Source organism: Cygnus atratus, chromosome 1, assembly GCF_013377495.2.
Source record: "Cygnus atratus isolate AKBS03 ecotype Queensland, Australia chromosome 1, CAtr_DNAZoo_HiC_assembly, whole genome shotgun sequence".
NCBI classification, from domain to species: Eukaryota; Metazoa; Chordata; class Aves; order Anseriformes; family Anatidae; genus Cygnus; species Cygnus atratus.
Window position 1 is genome coordinate 110424572 of NC_066362.1, and position 21775 is coordinate 110446346.

Here is a 21775-nt window from a genome sequence, read left to right on the forward strand (position 1 = left end):
GCCGTGGACGAGATTACTAATGCCTGTCACGTTGTTAGAGCTGTTTGGTGGGGAAACCGTGATCCCCACTTGGCTGGGTGCTCAAAAGAAATGAGAGTCACCGGCTCCTTTCTAAATTAAAAACCTTCTCATTTTCTTTTTCCTCCTTCATGTTCCTCTCTCTGTTCCCCACCTCCCCCTCTCCCCCCAAGCTGTTGGTTGAGATCTGAAAAGCAGTTCATGAATTGCTCAGGAGCTGGCAGAAATTAATAAAATGAAGCTCATTTATATTGAAATGGACTCATTACCATGCCAGCTGCCAATAGTTTACAAGACTGGAATCTTGCTGACAAACAAGGTCCTGCAGGCAAGAGGCTTTCCACCTGCACCTACCGCGTGATGGATAACCCTGCGAAGTGCATTCCTCACCTCCGGAGGAATAGGAATTGTGATAATCTTTTCTTCAGATGTCTGCTCCGGCCACGGAAAACTTGTCCAAAAGTAGAAAAAAACAGATGCGGCCGAGCATTATCAGGCTTTCCATCGTGAAGTGGTTTTTGAGGAGTTTGTAATCCAGTCAGAAAGATCTGCTCCAGGCCGAAGCTAACTCTGGTCACTTCTGAGAGAAAGCAACCGCAATGTCACCCGCCCCACACACTGCCCAAACTCCTCCAATATACATTGTTCTCTGTACTCCCCCGGTACACCAAAGTTTAAACGAAACAACTCATTTGCTAAAAAGGTGAAAAGATCCAAAGTGGATGTTTACAACTGGAAGCTGGATTATCCAAATTCTCACTCAGCTCTAGTACATCTGAAGGCCTGGCAACATCCTTTGCCACGAACAGATGAGTACTCCTGCACACATGGTTCCTCCAGAAGAAAAGGATTTATCATTACCCACGGACTCATTTCTGAAAAGGTTTGTTCCTATTAACTTTTACAGCTTGGAGAGAATTTCCCAAATGAAATCAAGCTGCACTTTTCAAGGAGAACATCAGTTTTTCCTACTTCTCCTTGTCTGCCATTAAAATGCACCTCACTGCCACACATCCCAGTTCACCCCAACAGCCCCAGTTGTGCCACAGCAGAAACTTTGGACGCCCTTCAGTGCCAAAGTCTCAGACGAGGACTTCCCTCCAACAGGGCAATGATCAGAGGAAAGTCCTTGTGGCAAAAGGGGATGTTCGTGCTCTTCCATCAGGAGGAAAGAGGGCAGTGAAGGGAACAGAGGGGCTTGCTCTGGTTGCTTCCTGGCACAGAGCCCGTGCCCACGCAGGATGCATTTGCTCCAGGTGTCGCTGGACACTTGCTGTACTAGTGGAGCCTGACCTGAAGAGGCAGGAGCCGACTGCATGTTCAGACCGCCAGTAACTTGCCAGCCACTGTTCTCAGGGCTGATGAACGGCTGTAAACATTCACACATGGAACAGCCCACCTCACTAAAAAAGAAATATCAAAGAAACATTTTCAAACTGCTATGCTCAAGACAAAATATTCAGCCTTAGAGCTGGTTCCTGCAAGCATGCACGCACGAACACACATACATACACATTTATGGTGCATGTACGCCAGTGCCTACATATGTCAGTGCAACTCCTCTTGTTCTTTGAAGGTCTGGAAGTAGCACAGCTGTATTTATTTCATAGCCACAAAACAGTGCCTTGAAAAATCAGGCCAAGGAGTTCCCACAGGGCTCAGCACACAGCAGCTTAAGTCAATCCAAACTGAGGAAGCTTGCAGCAAACCACTATGACTGGATTAAATGAACGCATCGTAAGGAAGCAGAATATATTAAAGGAGCACCTAGTTATTCATCACTTCTGCTACCTGCGATTCTAGGTATGGCAAAGAGAGGTTTGACTTTCACATGTTGGGATGAGTTTGCAATGCCAAGAGATTAATAAAAAATACAGCGCACACGCTTTCTTTTTGCCTGCAGACACTTGACATGAGCATTAATAGATGAAAAATATGGAAGCTGTAGTTTTCTAAAAGCCTCTTTTTCACAGTAGAACCCTTCCTGTCCAGCAAGGAAATATTAGCATGCAAGTACATCTCCTTGTCCAGCAAACACAAAAAGCTGGCTAGAAGAATGACAGCTCTCTTTCAGTTCCATCTTTGCTTTTTGATTTTATGATGCATCTTTTCTGTCAGATTCAAAATGCAACTGCAGATGTGAGATCAGTTGGTCATTACACAAATCTTCATCCAGCTTTGTGAAGCCCTCAGTAACTCTATAATAAAACACCAGGATGTACATACATAGACAGGAATGTCCCATCATTTCGTACAGAGAATATTTAATATTAATCAGTGGCTCTGGGCTGTATTCCCCACCCACTATCCTAGTTCCACGCCATTGTAAGTCCAGTGTTCAATCCTGTCTGGAGTGGAGAATCAGGCCCTTTATTTGTAACTGGAGGCCACATTTTGTTTGCCTTTATTACCTCTTGTTAATATGAAATCCTGCCAAAATCAATGGTAGCATCTACCCTGAGAAGCAGGTAAATGCTCTAGCATGCCCCAGGGACCTGCTGCCCTGACAGCTCTGGCTTCTCCCCATCCCATATTTCTGGGCTGCTCACAGAAAACAAAGCAAAATACAGCCACCCACCAGAGACGGATGGATGGATGGATGGATGGATGGATGGCAGGAAGGCAGGAAGGCAAGAAGGAAGGAAGGAAGGAAGGAAGGAAGGAAGGAAGGAAGGAAGGAAGGAAGGAAGGATGGCACTGAGCTCAGGGCCCAACTCTAGTGGATTTCAGAAGCTGGTTTACTTTTAAACCGGTAAAAAGACAAATAAGATCCTCTTTGTGTTTTCCTTATAGAAAATGTCATAGAAACCTTCTGTTTGTGAGAAATATGAATTTTAAACCAACCACTGCTTGAACTACCTGTCAAAGAGAGCTCCTGCAACTGGAGTCCAATGATGATGACCATCCAGATGAGGCTGGGGACAGATGCCCACACGTCTGCTAGAACCAGCCAGCAGCACTGGAACTGCAAAAACTCTTCACAACCACCTGACTAACATGCAACCTTTGTGTCTGTCATGGTTAGGAGAACAATGCTGGGTAATCGCTCCAGATGGAGAGGAGGAGAAAGAAAAATAAACCCACATTCCTTTTGTGCAGAATTCGTAAAGAAAAGATGTGGGAAGCCTTGTTCTTCCAGCTGTAGCACCACACCTATGAGAATTTCTAAGGATGGGAAACAAAAGCAAAGAGAGAGAGAGGGAGGAAGGTCCATCGGGAGACCCACCATCTCTGTGTAAGTGACAGTCAAATGTCCCCAAACCACAGCTAAAGAAGACAAAAGCAGACACATGGCACTGACAAATCACCTTGATAATACATTAATGGAAGATACCAGCAGATAGCCAGACAGCCCAGGGGAAAGCCCCCTGTTCAGTGTTTCTATATTTATACTAGGGGATGTGAATAATTGACACGACTGAGGGCTTGTTTGTTTTCTAATCACTTTTACAAGCATCTTCTGTGTTTCAAGTCTTTCTCCTTCCCTTCCCTTTTATTTTTAATGGTGGGAAAATCCCCCTTTTCTTCCCTACGGGAAATCTGCAAGGATTTACACGTTTAAAGAAAAGGGCAAAGCAGGGAAAGGATTCTAATTTCAGATCATCAGACATAAGCAAATCTCCGGGAAGCCAAGAGGGCAACTCCCTGGAGCCTGTGGGGCAGACCAACAGCAGCTTGCAGGCTGCGCCCTGGGAAGCGGAGGGGTTTTGCAGCCACAGGGGAGTTGCAGGAAAGCAGGAGCCCACTTGGCCTTCATGGAGGGCGAGAAGGAGAACAGGAGCTGGAAGGACCACGCGTGCATTTAGGCGTTACTTAAAAAAGGAAAAGAATTCCCCAAATACAGCTGAAATGAAAATAAGGTGTGGCCTGCTTGTTTACCTTAAGGTAATACATTATTGTTATTACACTTTGATTGAGAAGCACTTTCTGCCTGTGCCAAATGAACCGAGAACTGCTGATGCACAATGAGGATGGGACGTGCCAAATGCATGGAAAAAATGTATTTAGAAGTAACAAGAAAAGATGTTCAGAAAAGAAGACAAAGCACCAAGCAGACAGAGCAGTGCACTCACTGCGTAACCAAAAACCGGGAGCGACGGTGCTGCTAGCAGCGAGGCAGCTGAAGGACAGAGGAGGAGGGAACAGAAGCAGGACACGTTGGACGGACACTGCAAGCACAGAAGAACCACCCAGAGCGATGGTCTCGAGCAATAAAAACTGAAACCCTTGGCTTGAATGAGCAGGGAGCCACGGCAGGCAGGATGTGAAGGAGAAAAATGTTGTGGAAAAAAAAAATTAAGGCCAATAATTGGAGGGGGCGGGATTGGAGAGGAAGCGTTTAGCGTGTATCCTCGTTGAAGCACATAGGTAAGTAATGTGATTTTCAAGCAATGCCAAAGACCTCACACAGATCATTAAGATGGTGCCTGAGATACGACACAAGTATCTAATTATAGATACCCCAGCGTAAGTACCAGGGAGGGATTCCAGAGGTCTAAGGAAAAACACACAGCAAATTAAACTCAGGCAGAGCAGCTCTCACGTTTTGGCTGCGTTCGCTCTGATGAAGAATGAGGTACCTCACCGAGGTACAGCAGCACTGCAAGTTGTATAATTAGCAGAAAAGATGTGAAAGTCACAACAGCTTCTGCGATGAGGCCACGTGGGGAGTACAGTAGGGAGAAGATTTAAAGAGGACGATGTCCTTTTAAGATGATGCCTTGCAGAAGTTCTGGTACCAGTAGGGTCCTACTTTTAAATGGGTATCCAGCGAGATTCAGCCGTCGCTGAAATCATTTGCTGGTGCCAGCACGCTGGGCTAGGAAGGAGAGGCTAGGGGCTGCAGTGCTGCCACAGCAGGACAGAGTTTGTGCCTGGCAAGAGATGCCATGAAGATGCCACGCTCTGGTGGGACAGGGCAAGGTGGAGGTGACAGCGGGACAAGAGTTTGCTCAAGCCGAAAACTGGAGAACCGCCTGGCTGTGGGCAGCTGCTACCAGCCAGCACCGGGAGCTGCCGCTGAGCTGGGGCTGCAGGAGGGGACGGGGGAAACAAAAAGGGGCCCCAGGTAAGGAGGCGGCCGTGCTCTGCAAAACCTGGCACTCGTGACTGCAATACTGTTTATTCAGAGCCTGGAAGGAGAGGCGAGCACGCCTGTAACCACACGGCTGCTCTTCCTGCCTGATGCGATGATACCAGCCACACCAGAGCAGGTTTCTCAGCCTGGCATTACCATAGGACAAACCCTCACCATTTTGCCAGCGTGCATACAAAAAACATTCATGCAAAGCTCGGCCGGTCTGTACCAGCTCGCCACTGTCAAAGTTAAATTAAGCACGCAGATTTTATCTTGCACGTCCTGACAGAACCTGATCGCTCAAGCGCCGTCACCGAAAGGCGTTCGCACCGCGCTACGTCTATCTGGGCCTACCGGTTTTGGCTACAGCTCGTCTGTCACACCTTGACACCGCTCCCGAGCTCCCAGCCCTTCCCCTGAGGAAGGTACGCCCAGCACCGAAGGCCACACGCCGGGTGCTGTTCCCCTAAGTCAGAGGGGGCTAAGCCTAAGGGGAGCTGCAACCCCCGGGACGCGTACGGAGCTCACGGGGCGAGAGCGGGGAGCGGGGCACGGGGACAGGACTGGCAGCGAGTGTTTCTGGGAGGAAAAGCCCAGGCTGCCACGAGCCAGGGTAAGGCAGCTTTGTGCTAGAAACTGAAACCAGCCAGCTCTGAGCCTGGGCTCAAATGAAAACGAATGCTTTGCCTTAATTTTCAGTAAGGGCATGGGGGAGCAAAGCCGCGCAAATACCACATCTGAGGTATCCGAGGAGCACGATTCAAAGGGTTTAAAATCTGCCAGTCAGCACGAGTTTTTAATCTGCATCCCAAAACTATGACAGAAGTGGTACAAGAAACCGCAGGTGTGTGTACAACTATTTTTGTATTAAAACCTGCGGATCAGGATCACTGGAGAACGAGTGATCCGAGGAGTGACGTACCTGCCTCCTGGCCTCCATCGCGTGCAAGGCTGGAGAACACACCTGAGAGAGGGAACAGCACGGCTAGGAAAGGGAAACTGAGTAAAACGTCACACACATTGCAGCATGCTCATCTGATCTCCTTCTCCAACAGGATAACCCATTTTCCAGCAGAGGGAAGGGCAGAAGGTATCTTTCTGGGAAATGATTAGCTAAGCTGCGGATGACAAAGACTAACATAGGAATTACGATATGCACAAGAAACTTTGCAAAGAGGTTGAGCTGTAAGGAGAATTATCTGACTCAAGGGATGAGGTTTTTTAATGCTTCCAATGACGGCATGCGAAGAAAAAATGTGCTACTGACTTGTGCTATTGACACAAAGCAAAAAAGTCACAATATAGAAGAGACCTTTTGTCTCATATTGATCACAGAAGACACTGATGTGATAAAATAGTGATAAAACAGCAAATGTAATCAAAAGATGCACGAGCCAGGTTTTCCCAGAAGAGACAAGAGTGAATGCTGCCACAGAAGCCACTGACCTCATCCAGAATAACGTGTGCAATCCTCATCATCCATGGCAAAGGCTAACACGTAGCAGAGTACCTTCAAGAAAAGCAAGGCAGATGCAATGAAGCCTGGAGCTTCATTCTGAGAGGTGAAACAGGGTTGTCTCATGTAGCAAAACAAAATGGCTGCAGAAAGACATGGTCTGTATTTACAGGCAGAAAAAGGTAACTTAAAAAATTCATCAACTCAAATAGATGTATTCGTAGCAAGAGGCACAGTTGTTGTTCAGGTTCTCCTCTAGCTTTGCAAACTACTGTGCGTACAGGAAAAATGTTGCTGCTGGCACATACAAACTACCTGTAATCAGTGTAAAGCCAGCACTGCAGACCGGCCAGCTGTGGGGTTTGTACCTTTGAGCTCCTGACATCTTAGAGAGCAGACGTCCAGAAAAAGCTTTGGTTTTCTTCTTCTTGTGAAAACAATTCAAAAAATACCGCCGGAGAAGGAGCTAGAAGACGTGTTCCAAACCCTTTGTGAGACTTTTCCAGCATCGGGCTCTCACTTTCTCTTACTGCCTCCCTGTTTAAATGCTATATGAAAAGCCTAAGTGGCTAATTACAAGACAAACTGTTGACAACTGTCCCAGGAGCACCCTATAATGGCATTCCCCAAGACAGCCTTATGTGAAGGTGCCTCCCACAGGAGAGGAGGAAAACGAAGACTGAAGGCTCTCCAGACAGCACTCTCATCTGGGCCTCCCCTGTCCTGGAGGAGCGACATCCTCTCGGCTACAGGACGAAAAGCAGCGTGTGGGTGCATGGACGTACACGTGTATCTGCATGTGCATTCATGCAGGGGTGAGGGTGGGGAAGCCACTCTTTCTTTGGTTTATTGATCCGTCTGTAAAATTAAGCTTTTGGTTGAAAACACTCAGTGAGTTTAAGTGGCTGTAGTGATGGCTGAGAGCCCCGGACCCAGCCACGAGCCTGCCTGACTCCGTCTGCGAGCTCCAGCCACGCAGCACGGGCTGAACACGGCCCTCCGCAGGTTGTAACTGCTTCCAGAGTTTCTCAGCTGTCCCACATCCACAAACCACATTTCAGTGAATAAACCATTCACCAAAAAAAAAAGAAAAATTGATCGCCTAGCCCGAGGTGAAACATTACTGGAAAGTCACCAGGTATTGCTATTAGAGAGAGTGCTACAGAGCCTGCCTGCCTGCCTGAAGTCCAAGCAGAGCATCGGTGGAAAATTGCTTACTGTCAGCTCTGGTTCAATGCTTTCTTACAAGAGAAGGTCGCTAATAAGATATTCTACCTTAGTATTCGTAAAAAGAACATTTTTCTTACCTGTAGCTGTTACAGTGTGGGGTATAGTCACCTAAACGAAACATTATACAGTGCTAAAATATTATAGCATACATACATGGGGATTTCTTTTTTTTTTAAAGGAATTCTAAAATCCATATTAGAAATGCAAACATTTACTGAAACAATAGCTGTACCTCTTCAGAAACGCCAGGCTGGTGAAATATCAGCCACACCATCAAACGAAGACACCGTAAATCTGCACAGCACTTTATATTTTCAGCAGCACTAAGTGTCATTCCCTCATTTCAGTGCTTCACGTTGGTATGCAGCCCAAAATAGTCCTAAAAGAAAATAACTAGCTTCCTCTTTAAATTTAAAGAGTGGTAGATGATTTTAGTAGCTGAGAAAGCTACCGATATTTTCTGTGGCATCATTCCCAGCCCATATGAAAACAAAACCGGCGGTAAATGCACACATCGTGTATTTGTGAGCGTGCTGATCATATTCACCTATGCCCAAGTTACAAGTGAATTATTCAGCCCACCTGAGCTCGCAACAGCTCCTGAATTCACATAAATGGCATCTGGTTGACAAAGGAAGAGACTTCGAAACTGCAGGAGCGACCGCTCTTTTCCCCTGACTTCCCAGCACTGTTTTTACAGGTGTGCACAAGGGACCCACACAGGTGCTGGAGCCTCCGTAACGCGAAAAGCAGCACCGTGGAGAAAGATCCCACTGTGTTACCGGACAAAGTGAGTTTTAGTGAAACGGGTGTTAAATATAGTATCGTGGAGCCTGAATTTCAGGCCTCTTGCTAGCTGAGTTTCCTCCCTTCTCTGCCCAAGCCACCAGGAACGGTGACTCTCCCGTGCCTTCTACTCCATCACCAGCCACAGCCTCACTGTATCACCACGTCAATCCTACAGACCTATGGCAGAAGGGGTAACTTACTTTCCGTAGCAAGCAGACACACCACAAAGACTACTGCCATTCTTAAAGGGAATTTTAAAAGGAAACCCCCTACGCTATTTTTGACAGGCTGAAACAAAGAAGCAAAGGGCACCTTTACGACTGAGCTAAACAAAGACTCCTTCATTTTGCAGTGCAGCCTCTCTTTCTGAATGACAGTCCTCTTTGTGCTGGTTCAGAGGTCTTTACTGTTGAAGTTTTCAGCTCGCCAGTAGAGAGCCTGCCCTACAGGTGCTCTGGTGACCTCTGGAAGTTTTGCCATCAGACAGTCTTCCCATCGTTAACGCTCACCTCGTCACACAGCGTTGATGGGCTGCACATCCCATCAAGTCACGCAGCAGTGAAATGAAAATACTCCCAATAAAATTCCCTCCTGCACTTGTTTATTTGTTGGTTCTTTTTGTTTGTTTGTTTTTTATCACCCCTTTTCAGAGCCAACACACCTAAATGAAAAGAGGAGGAGGAAGAAAAAAAAAAGCCAATGTTTTGCACTTCATCCTTCACGGTTTTCAACCAACCCAACTCATCTAACACCTCTGTCAAAAAGTTATCTCCCGGATAATAAGGGAGGGAAGACAGCTCTGTGCAGTGCAGGAATCTAAGGATGGTCTCAAGATTCAAGACTGATTTAAGCTACAAATATTTGCCAGCAGAGATACGTCAGTCACAAATTTGATAGAGCATGACCTCTGATTATGCCTGCAGAGCCCACTGCAATACAGTTATATGTGCAAAATTGTGACACGGCTTATGGTAACCTATTTTTTTTCCAAGAGAAAAACAAAGTGATAATAAGCTACTCCAGCCAAAGTGCTGGCTTGCTGGTGAAGCATCGTGGGGATGCTTTTAAGTGCCATCCGCAGAAGAAGGCTTTGTACCACTACAGCGATGCCACGCGGGTGCCCCATGGCAGCAGAGGGCTGTTAACACGTATCTGTACTTATCGATGCGACGCCTTTCTTTTCTTTCTTAAATCAATGTTGGTGCTTTTGGCTTGCAGAGAGAGGAAAGTACTTCTTCTTCCCTCGCTGGTGCGCTGAAGCAGCACCCAGCTGTTGCAACACCAAGCTCTCCTTTCTGAGACAGACACTACACGGGATTACTTCCAGCCCGCGAGGGTGCCAGCTTCTGCCTGCGCCGAGGGTGGGCAGAAACCTCAGGTCTTCTGTCAGGGAAAAAAGTGTCTCCCTGCACTCTGCTGACACCGTCTTTTTCTTCAAAAGGAAGCTGTTGAGCTTATGCATATCAGCCTCACGCGGAGCAAGCCGCCACATGAGCAACCCGGCACCTCTGCCTGCAGACACGGCAGCTCCCCTGAACGCCTCACCCAGGGCCTGGCCCGAGAGCCCTGAGCAATTGGTGTAAAATTCATTCAGTGGGCCCCCAAAGTAGCAGGGGGGTTTAAAGAGACATAAACACAAAAGATCAGCCCAGCTTCTTCACTTGCTGAATTGCAACTGGAAATTCTTCTTTGCCTCATGCACACAACTCACACCAAAAAGGAAGAGGCAAAAAGACCAAAGAGTGAAAAAACAGGTTTAAAAAAAAAAACAAACTCAGAGAAACAACATATTATTTCCCTGTCTTTTCTAAAAATCATTTCCTCAACAGTCATTTTTAGCACCCTTTTTTCAGGCTGTGCAAGAGCCTCTAAGCCAGCCCTGCTCGCCCCTCTGCCAAGGGCTGCCCCATGGGGCTTGCCTGCAGGGAAGGCTCTTTTTTCTCCTCCTTCTTCTCCTCCTCCTCCTACTCCTGCCCTTCTGTGCTCTGTGGCCCTGGAGACCTGATGGCCCCAGCGAGGAGGAGGAGGAGGACACGAAGGCAGCGGCTCCGCAGCCCCAGGAAAAGCTCGACGTGCTGCCCAGCTGAGGAAGGCGCTGTGCTGGGAAGGACACGTGCAGCAAACACGCTGATAACACCCTTGTTAACATATGTACCTATAAAATGTATGTTAGCAAAATGTTTATATTGAACTACATCAAACACCCCAAATCCCCACAGCAGCTACACTCGGGCAGAGTTTCCAAAACGAAGGCAGACTCCCTCATCCCCCCACAAGAAGCACTCATTGTGCTAAATTTCCAAGAGCCCGACGAAGACAGCACAGACTGGAGAAAAAAAACACCTTTCTTTTAGCCTGTCTCATACACTCAGGTAACTGCCTTGCTGTCCTGCTTGTGACATTTGCAAGGCTGCAACCAGCTACCAGTGTTTCTGTAATCTTATATAGCATCGCAAACAGCAAGCCCGTTAACTGCGACATTTCTGTGGGATTTCTCTTGGTTCGTCTGTTCTGGAGGTTTGTATCTATAAAAGATAGGGAACGCTGACGGGCTTCCTTTGTTTGCGCTGTTTCAAACCAGATTCACCACCTTTCAGGGCTCATTTCATGTTTAATTACGAGATTAATAATTATGGATATGCAGCCAATCCCTTTCAAAGACAATAACATTTGAAGAACAACTTAACGTTAAAAGCAAGAGCGACGCTCCTCCGAGCAGCACCCAAAATCCCACTGCACCGATTAATGTACGGGACAGCATTTAGCCTGACCACTTCTCGGCACAGCGGATCACAAGGGAGCCATAATTCAAACCAGACCTGCCTGCAACGCTCCTGAAACGAAACAAATAAACCACGACGGCGACAGCTGGAACAGCGCTGGGAGGCCAATTTCCAGCACCGCGGCGCTCGCCACCAGCTCGGCTTCACGCTGCAAAGTCCTATCGATTTCGCTGGGTGGAGGGAAAAGGGGGAGGAAAGGGGCTCGTGGCACAGACCCCATCCCGCGGGAAGGGAAGGGGGCTGTGGAGGGGGACAGGGCCACCTTTGTCACTGGCTGGGACCCATGGCAGCCCGGTTCAGCTGAGCTGCCCGAGGAGGATTCCTGCCTCTGTCCCCCAAAACCACATCTCCCTTTTTTTTCTTTCCCCTGGTGCTTTCCATTTCAAAGGCACAAGTTGATTCCCGGGCGTTTTTCCAACCAAAAATTTCCATCGGGCTCTTTGTTTGGCCCTCCCGCGGGTGCCCGGAGAGGCGAGCCCCGTGGCAAGCCCTGCGGGCACGGCGGGGACGCTGCGCCGCACGCGATGGGGCACCCGTCGCTGACCCGCTGCCAGCAGAGCCAGAGGGACGGCCGGGCGGGACCGCCTTCCTCGCGTCTCCAGCTCCAGAATATGCAGCAGCCCTAATGGGAAAGGGTTACGAACAAAAGAAAGCAGACATTAAGTTTGGTGTGTCTTATCTACACCCAGCTGTGGGAAAGGAGGAAGGCGCTCGATTATCACTTTTCGCACAGGTTCGTACACGCCTCAACATATTCCCTGCCTCTTAAAAAAACATGAAAAGGAATGTATAATCACTTTTGCAGGGCACCTTTCCGCTCCGGCTTGCAGAGTCTGCCCTGCATGTACTTTTCCCATCGCAACATAACTTGCAAAACATTTTACACAATGAGCACCTTGAACTTTTAAAGGCAAACAGCTTCCCCCGGCCCCACCAACACGTTAGGCAGAGGCTCCCATACTGGCTAGGAAAAATGCCCTGGTGAAATTTGAATGTGTAGTTGAAAGAAAGAAAAAAAATATAAAAGCGTGAAGTGGTTTGTTTACAGGGGAGGTGCAGGAAACTCTGGCCAAACGTGGTCACGGCTTCTTCACATCTCCACTGGCAGCAACGCCTCCTGCTCGGGAGCCTCCGCTTGTGCCGGGCTCCTGGTGGCTCCGAACTTCTTTACTGAAGTGGTTGATAGGCATTGGAATGGGCTGCCCAGGGAAGTGGTTGAGTCACCATCCCTGGAGGTCTTTAAGAGACGTTTAGATTTAGAGCTTAGTGATATGGTTTAGTGGAGGACTTGTTAGTGTTAGGTCAGAGGTTGGACTAGGTGATCTTGGAGGTCTCTTCCAACCTAGATGACTCTGTGAGGCTGCTACTGTGGGGCTCCCAGACCACCAAAGATGCCCTAACCATGGGCAGGAGGAAGGAAAGCGATGCCAACCGTCTGCCGGGTAACCCAGGAGCATCTCCCGGAGCCACTCATAAAGCCTGGTGCTGAACGTGAGGGCCGGCTTTTTGCCTCGGGATTAAACTACAACAAAACCCAGAACGTTAGGGAAGGCAGCTAATGGGATTGGGAATATCGGCACGGGAGGAGAAACCAGAGGGACTGTAATTAACCTCACTAATGAGCAACAATGCTGGAAAAACTCTAGGAAGGCTCTGCGAGGGGATTTATATGCACAATAGTAGCTCACTAATGCTCTGTCCCTACAACGCCGCATTTACTCAAGAGATAGAAGAACACAGCCCAATCTCTTAAATTTATGTTCGGCAGATCTATTTTGATCTTCCTCCTTAAAACCCGACTTCCAACCACGTTATGAAAAGGAAATGAGTTGTCTACTTGTCTCGACAAGTGAGCAACACCTGCTCTGGCGCTTTTGGTTTTACAGTATTGTTTGGGTTTTGTGCCTGTTTTTTTTTTTTTTTTTTTTTTTCTTAAAGCCCAACCTAACAGGCTTAAAAAAGGCCCATAACCAGTTTGGGGAACAATAGAGCAAAAGACCTTATTCATCCAGCCTGAAACCCTTTGTTTTCAGCAAACATATCCTGACGTTTCCCTGTCAATACAACGTGAAAAATGCAGAAAATGCAAACACAGGCGGGATGGTGCTTCAAAAGGAAAAGGGAGGGCCCTGCTTCGAATTCCAGTTCCTTCTGACAAAGCCCCTGTTCTGGGATATTTCTGTATCAGCCAGAGACCTTCTTACTGGAACTTTCAACAAGGAGGGAAAACACAGCAGCATCCCGCTTGCCAAGCGCCATTTGTTTGTGCAAGCTTTCCACAATCCACGTTCTTTTCCCCACAGAAATCCGCTGTCCACTCGCAAGGAAGGTATTTAAATGCCATAAAATGAGACCTGAAAAAAAGCTCAGCGCTGGTGTAATGCAAGTCGGCTCCCACTAGACTCAAGGGATGTTTTTATAGGAATACTTACATGGCTGAATTTAAGCATTGTTCTGTAACGCCACATCGAGGTGGTTTTTTTCAGCTATCACCCTGACAAGCAACTTTATTAAAAAGAAACGAGATTAAAAAATCATGCAGAATTCCAGACAGAGTTAACCCATAACTCACGTGAGCAGCTTGAAGCAGGGATCAATGCAAAGCAAGGATTGCTAGCCCACAGAGCAGCAATGAAGCCATCCCTGTGCTAGTTTTTTAGCGAACTTTCAGATGAAGATTAATGGGGACAAGAGGAGAGCTCTCAGTTTAACCTGTCAGCCGGTCACTTTGTACTAAATTGAATTACGAATTGTTGATCCCGTAAGAATGCTACTTAGACATTTTCTTGTGGCATACACTATTTAAGATGCTATCCATCAAAACGAAACGGAAAATAATCTTTTTGTTTGCTGTAAGTGTGTGATATTGCCCAGTTAATTCATTAATGGAGTTTGAGGAGAATATTCAAGAGGAGAACGCAACACAGTGCGAACAGACAAACGAGATGTCCCAGTTGTACATATTTTCTAATGCAGCTGGACAAGAGCAAGCACTAAATAACTAAACGGAACAACGTGAAATGCAGTTCACGGTACTAACACACAACAAGAAAAGCACAGTGTTCTTCATTTTGCTGGTACCTCTGATGTGCCAAGTGTAACGTGTTGGTAAATTCCTACAGAGAGGATGCACGTGCCACAGACCATTCTCACACTACCTGGAGGTGTCCGTGTGACAATGGGGGCAAGAAACAGCCAGCCTGGCTGATGGCCAGGGAGTGATCTCTCAAGCCCACAGGCTCAGACACCCCAGCAGCTTGTCCAGTGGGTGCTGAGCTGGGGTCCCCTCCGCAGACGGGAATCTGCAGGAGGGGTCTAGGAAGGCACGTCCACGGCTCGCTGCCTACCGACTTCTTTCCAGGGATTCACACCTCTGCTGGATCGCCTTTAGGGATGTGCTAACAGAGAGATGTTGAAAGCCACTGCATGAAAGTACAGGATGTGAGCGCTGGAAGGGGCTTGAATTTGCATATGGAGAAGGATAAATCAGGATAAATCACATTCAATATCATGGCAGCTAACCATAGATTTTAATTTAGCTGACGTGATACCAAATATGACATCCCGAACTTGACTGGCCATGAAGTTGTGATTGATGTCACATGAACTAACTTGACGCTTCACTATCAGGCTTAAATGCATTACATTTTTGTTAGTTAGACTGCCCTTAAGCAAGACCTCAAATTCTACCAATATCTCCAAATCCATACAGATGGAGAAACACTGATGCAATAACTACCCCATTTTTTCTGAGGAGATTACAGTGCTTTTCATGAAAGAAGCCAGGAAGCAATTTTAAGATGCCAAGGCAGTAAATAGAATTAGATTTAGAATTAGGAGACTAATAATTCCATTTTTAATAAGGGAAAATGACAAATAATTAAAAACTAATAATCGTTATGGAAACCCTGCTGAAATATTTGTTGGTTTTAAATTAAAATGGTTTCGCAACGGACTAACAAAGTGTTGCATTTAGAATATTTTCAGCACTCCCTTACTGAAAAAAAAGGCACTTAAATTTACTGCATTTTTAATTAAAAGAATAACAGCACTCGGAAGAAAAACCTGGTAGAGCTTTATGGATCTTTGTGGATTACTCTGCACCCTTGGTTCCATCAGAAGTGAACAGGAACATCTGCAGGAACTTCACCACGTTGTTCAAGCAAAGTTCGAAAATACTAAGTTTCCTAACACAAATTTTTGATAACGCAGTGTTTTCTCCTTTCTCCTCACCCTTACATTTTGCTGCTTCATGGCTTTGCCTCATTCTTTCCACCTGTAGCAAGGGATGATAAATATCAAGGGAAGGCTGCTTAGGGTGTGGCGGCTGAAGGGATCTCCACGGGCACACCCCGGTGCGCTGCTCTGGTTTTAGCTCAGGTGCACGGGCTGAGCGCTGCCGACGCTGCTTTACGAAATATTTCGTCACCACTGCTGCAGGGGCGGTAACTTCCCATGGAGGAGCAGTTCGGACGGCTGCGGGCAGTCGGTGAGTCAGTGCCCGGCTCAATTTGCTGCTGCAGAAGACAACACCCTCAGCTACCTTTTCTTCTGCACTTTCAGGACCGAGCGCCCCACGTAAGTGTTAAGCACGGCCACTGCTGAATCCCTTGTGCGTGCCCCAAACTCTCCTCAGCTAGTGGGAGATTTAGAGGTGGGAAGAAACCTAACTCTGGTTGCCATGCCACCTTTTTGGCAATAAAATGAAGAAACTCATTTTACTGAGATTTTGTACAGACTTAACAGCGACGTTGCCTCCCTGGGTGCGCTTGTATCTACATGGTGCCACCAAAGCTGACCATGCTGAATGAGGCAGAGAAAACCTCACCATCAGCAGGGAAATTCTCACCTGGGGAGCCCACGGACCTCCAGGTATCTCCAGGGGGAGTCAGCTCTCCAGGCATCCCCCAGGATCACGCCTTGAGGAGCTGGCTGTCCAACTCCCACTGCACAGCCAAACGTGCATGCACAGCTCTGACAACAGCCCAAAGAAAAAGGCTATCTGCACCGGTCTGTGGCGAACTGGAAGCATAAATGGTCACTTGGTGGAAAAAACACCCAATTTCTGTATAAAATCCTGATAACCCAGCCCAGCCCAGGCACGCGATTTGTATGCCTCACACTGCAAGGGATCAAGCTCTTCCCATACATTTACATTTAATCCTTTTAGCGTTATTACAGTGTCATAATGCAAATAAAATAATGGCTTTCGAGTGTGGCTGTTGAGATAATCACACTGAGCCAGAAACAATCAGAAACCCTGAGTCCTCAAATTCAGGATATACGCTGATCAGCTAATGCTAACAGGTAGCACTTCAGAACATGCTCTGCGCTGCTGAGCAAATTTGACAACGCTATGCAGTGCTGTCCCATCAGGCAGAGCCATTTTCTGTCATTAGCCTGATGAAATAACCTGCAGTACTTATGTCGGGCACAATCATGCTCCTGTTGTTTTCCTTACGCTTTGACTGTTGCTTCTTTACTCGTGTTCGGAAAGATCTTAGGGGAACAGCCAGATCAGCTGCGTGGGGGATGTTTCTCAAAGGAGTGCACGTGCCTTTAAAGCTGCAGAGCCTTTTTTCCTAAATCTTTAAATTCCAGAGGATTCCCTTCCATTGTGCGCTACGAATTTCAGAGGGCAGCATCCAGGCTGACAGGTTTATTCGTTAATTTAGTTGTGAAGCTTAAGAGGAGGCCGCATCTTGCAGCTCAGGTACTAGATTAGGGCTCTCCTCTCTAATTCCACGGATTCACCGGCAAGTATCTTAAATCTCCCTGCGTCTCAAATCTCCTTTTACAGATGGAGAACACGCTTTCCCGTATCACTGAAATAAAGTGAGAATAAACCCGTTTATATAAGTGAGGTGCTCAAGCAGATGAAGCTGTGATGACAAATACCTAGTTAGATAGGAGACGGTGCTCAACACTGCCTGATTTCAGCAGGGCATCAAAAAACCACACCATCATTTTACCTCGTGTAAAAGGCCTCTCTAAAACTAATTGAACGGAATCATATGCAGCTCCTTAAGAGCTGCCCAGAATTAGCCTGCTATACAGACTTGCAGGACCCGCTCAATTACTTGGAGGTAATATTGCAATAAATTGTAGGTCAGGCATGGCGGAGTATGAATCGCTGGCCTCCGCCATTCATCTGCTGGGCTTAAAAAAAGGAGGTCGGAAGAAGATAACCCTCTTAGTGCTCTGTCAGTTGCACTAGCGGAGACTCCGAACGTGAAATTTGGTCCAGCTTTAGCCATAAGAAATTAATTTCATTTGCCGATAATCCCAAATCTCTGCCTCTTGAGAACCCCGGCCGGGAGCCTCGCTCGGCTCCAGGAGCTGGGTTTTGGTGGGGATCTGAGAAAGTGGGCAAGCAAATGCTACGGAAGGGTTGCAACAGCCTCTGCACAAATTCATTCATTTCTGAGGCCTCCTGAGAGTTTTCCTAATATAATCACGGCAACAAGTTTCGGTACCTTCTGACATGAAGAGGGTAAAGCAAAGCCAGCATCATCAAGAAGGCACAAAGTTGCTGTCTCTGCCTTCTGTACCAGATTCTGAGCAACACCAAGACATGATGAATGCCTCTCTGCAGATTGCAGCAAGGTGAGAAATTTGGTCATTTACAGAATGAATCAGTAGCTCTGAGAGGAATAAAATGTTCTAAAAGCTTTTACCTTCACATATTCAAATAGGTAGTTTTTCAGTGTACTCAGTCAAAGTAGAACTCTAAATATCTGTTGGAAATCCTTAATTCCTTCTCATCAGCATAACCCAGTACCAAAACCCATCTTCTCTTGGCTTTGTTTTACTCCTCTCTGAATAATTTGGGACCGAAGCATGCTACAGAGAAGTGAGTTGAAGCAACAGGTGGGCAGAGGTTTCAAAAATCTGATGCTCCTCCCTTAAATGACTCATTTTAGGGCTCAATTAGCAAAAAGTGCATTAAACATTAAAGGGATTCCTGCACAGAAATAGCTCTCTGCAGCTGGCAGGTCTCGGTGCATTTAAAGTTAGATGTTCCCTCTGATGAGCAGGTTCAAGACTCTTACAAAGCTGGCTATCTGCAGCTTGCCTGTAGTCTTGTCCAAATTACAGGCAAACTACGGATGGCCAGCTGTGCTTCTCCTGAGCATGCTGCGCAGAGGAAATCCCGGCTGGATGCGGGGTATCCAGCAATCTCAGGCAACACTGGCTGGGGAACTGTATTAAAAACAGGATGATCAGCCTGTGGGCTCACGCTAAGCGTGGTAGGAACGAGTAAAGTTGGAGCAGGCTCTGGTGGCAAGCAGTATGCAGCTCCCCAAACCCAGCAAGCCCTGGAGCTCAGCCTAGGGCCCCAGCCCAGCGCAAGGATGCGTGTCTTTAGAGAGGCTGGAAGGCAGGGCTACCGCTTGGAAATGAGGTCAGCTGCACCCAAAACTGACTCCAAAGGCAAGTCCTTGGGCTTCTTGTTGCTATTCCAGAAGACGGCTCCAGGCTAAAACAATTTAGGGTAAAATGCACTCGAAACGTGCATAGCATATTCAATAAATATCAGAAAAATGTTGTAAGCCTTCCTTAAACCTCAAAAACTGGGTGTGAGGAGCAACCTTCCTTTACAAAGAGGAACTGAGGCAAGTCGACTGAAAAACTGAACTTTGGGCAAGTCATCAACGGCAGGAACCAACCTCCTACTCCAGCCACCAGACTGTGCTCCCCCCTAGAAGAAGCACTGTTTCACCTTTTCAAAAAGCAACACTGAAACCAATTTTAAAGGTTTTTGTTTGTTTGTTTGTTTTTTGTTTGTTTGGGAAGAGGAGGGAAAGGAAGCCAGCAAAGCCTTGAATGCAGCGCAGAAACCTTAAGGTTTATTTACATGACCTCCCTTAATAAGTGTAAATTAGCGTTATGTGCTTGTCTCACGGGCACAACGCTCTACCCCCCCAAACGACACCACAGATGGAAACCAGCCCCAAACCCTGAGCTAACAACAGCCTCCACTGGCACCTCCAGCAGGAAAGGCAGTCTCTGAGGACCAGGATGCCACCCTTGGAGAGCAACTTCAGAGCTCTGCTACTCTACGTCCACCACATACTACAACATACTCAGGCTTTTATTATCATGCCATCTCTGCTAATTTTAGTATAGAGAATGTTGTGGGTTTTGTTTTGTTTTCTCCTAATATATTTATTTGCAATTTTGTCTGCCTGACCACTGACTGCCCAGGAGCTGGGATTCAACTGGGCCCCTCCTATTAGCCTTCAGACTTCCACCTTTCTTGTCCCTGCACATTTGTCCTCAGCAGCACGCAGACATTTGTTAAAGCACTTCACTGTTTACCTTCACAAGATGCATTTCTCCAGTGTCTTACATTGCTGAATTATGCAAAAACAGCATACTCCACTGACACGCTTCCTATACATTTTTCAGGTTGTTATATCTGTGTTTTACACGCACAAGAGACACGTTCTCTCGAAATGTTTATTGTCTGAGACACTAAACTACGTCCTGAGAATTTACCTCTTACCCTGCTGTACTGATCCTGCAGTTCCCCTGACAGCTCCAAAGTGGACTAAAATTGACATTCCCAGCTGCTTTACCAGCACACAAGGACACACGATACTCGATCCCGGAGTTCACACGTCCCCGGGTCCAGCTGTGCGACTCGGGGCACGGCGCCTTCCTCCTACCTGCTTCCTCCAGCTCCTGCTGGCTCCCCATCGGGCTGTCACCCGACAGCCATGCTCCCAAAAAGCCTTCACTTCTTACTTTTCACTTGTCCAAAAGCACCGCGAGGAAGGACGGGGGCTCCCAGGGAAACTGGGGACAGGTCCAAAGTCTTTGTGTGGCTCTGGGTATCTATACACACTTACCAAGTCCAGGTAAGCTGTCAAAACAACTGACTGCATCTACCTCCTGCTCAAAAAAAATCTTTTAATTTCCCTTAAAAACAAAACTTGCAAACTTTAAGATATGCGCAGGTAACCATGTCAAGCGTAAAAACCTGTTTTAAGCGGTAAACAAAAGCTGAAATGTCATGCATTCATTCCTGTGCCTCCAGGAATGACAGCTTGAAGGAACATATCAAATATTGTGACTCCCCAAATTAAAAAAAAAAAAAACAGGCTAGTAAATTACAGTGATTTCTCATTCCATAACAAAACACAAAACAAAGTACTGCTGCCCAGAAAAAGATTACCAAGAAATCACCCAGATGTTACTAAAGCATTACGATTAATTTGCTTTGAAAAGATAAAAGCTGAAAGGAAAATGATTCCCACTGGCTTTTTTTTTAATCAGAAGTTTAGTCCTGAAACTTCCAACTGCACTGACTTCTGCATTTTGCCTTGGATCCAAGGCTACGTGCATTTCTGGTGCCTGCTGCCTATGCTCACATCTCTTACAGCAGCACCTCACTAACTCTACTCTGGGATGCAATAAAAATCAAGAAAAACCCAATTTGCCTCCCACTTCAGGAAAAAGAAAAGGTGAAAAGGATCATTTTCACTGTTGCAGTTGCACAGAAGGGAGAAAAGAGGATCCTTTGTTACAGTTACAAAAAAAAAAAAAAAAAAAAAAAGCACATTAGTCATTTTTAAAGCAAGCATGTGTTACAAACCACTGGCGGTGACAGTCATCGGATGCCTGGCGAATGATTTCAGCAACCGTCATCTGGGGTCTTCCAGGTCTAATAGCAAAAGGTCTCCTCCTCCCTGCCTGCCACGGGCAACACGTGCCAAGCACCGTTCTGTATACAGATGTGGTTTTCTAATCTCAGATCGATTGGTCGTGTTCACAGATCTCAAGTTGGGAGTTGGGAGAGAGGAGAAAACAGATTTTGTAGGTTAAGCACCTGATAACAAAAAAAGATAACCTGAGGAGAGGAGAGGAGAGGAGAGGAGAGAAAACTCCCAACTAACTCAAGTGGTTAGTGTCATCCAACACACTGGGTTCAGGGGTTTGGGCAACATCTAGCATAACCCCATGCAAAATATGGAAATTATTTTAGCTTTTTCCAGCTAGGCACGTCAGTTACCATGCAAGAAACGTGCCCATCAACCAATTCAGTTTGTATTTGCAGTAACTACGAAATCCCCCTTCTCTGCACACCCAGGTGTACAGAAAGCCCTCCTGCCCTGACCAGGACTGGGGACCCCGTCCCGCCTTGGTGGCCAGGCACAGCCCCGGGTTGCACACCCCGCAACCTCCCGTGCTCCCTTCTGGGCAGCCTTGCGCAACAGGCAGCCTTTGTCTCTCCATTTAAACGTCTCGGGGCCTGGAGCACACTCTTAATATACCTTCCCTGCCCAGGTGAATGCAAATTAACAAAGCAATTTTCAGCTGGGAACTAGGCAGCAGAAGGCTTATGTATTTCTCCTCTGACTTGAGGACTGGAGATCCTCAGTTCCAGGAGCACATGGCGCCGTTTGCTTCCCTGTG

The 21775-nt window shown here is 46.9% G+C and overlaps 1 protein-coding gene across 9 annotated transcripts in view; it reads right to left on the bottom strand.

Annotated features, from left to right (window-relative positions):
* The window catches only part of TIAM1 (TIAM Rac1 associated GEF 1), a 189949-nt gene that overhangs the window by 103339 nt on the left and 64835 nt on the right, over positions 1 to 21775 (bottom strand). The gene's annotated exons all lie outside the window — the stretch shown is intronic.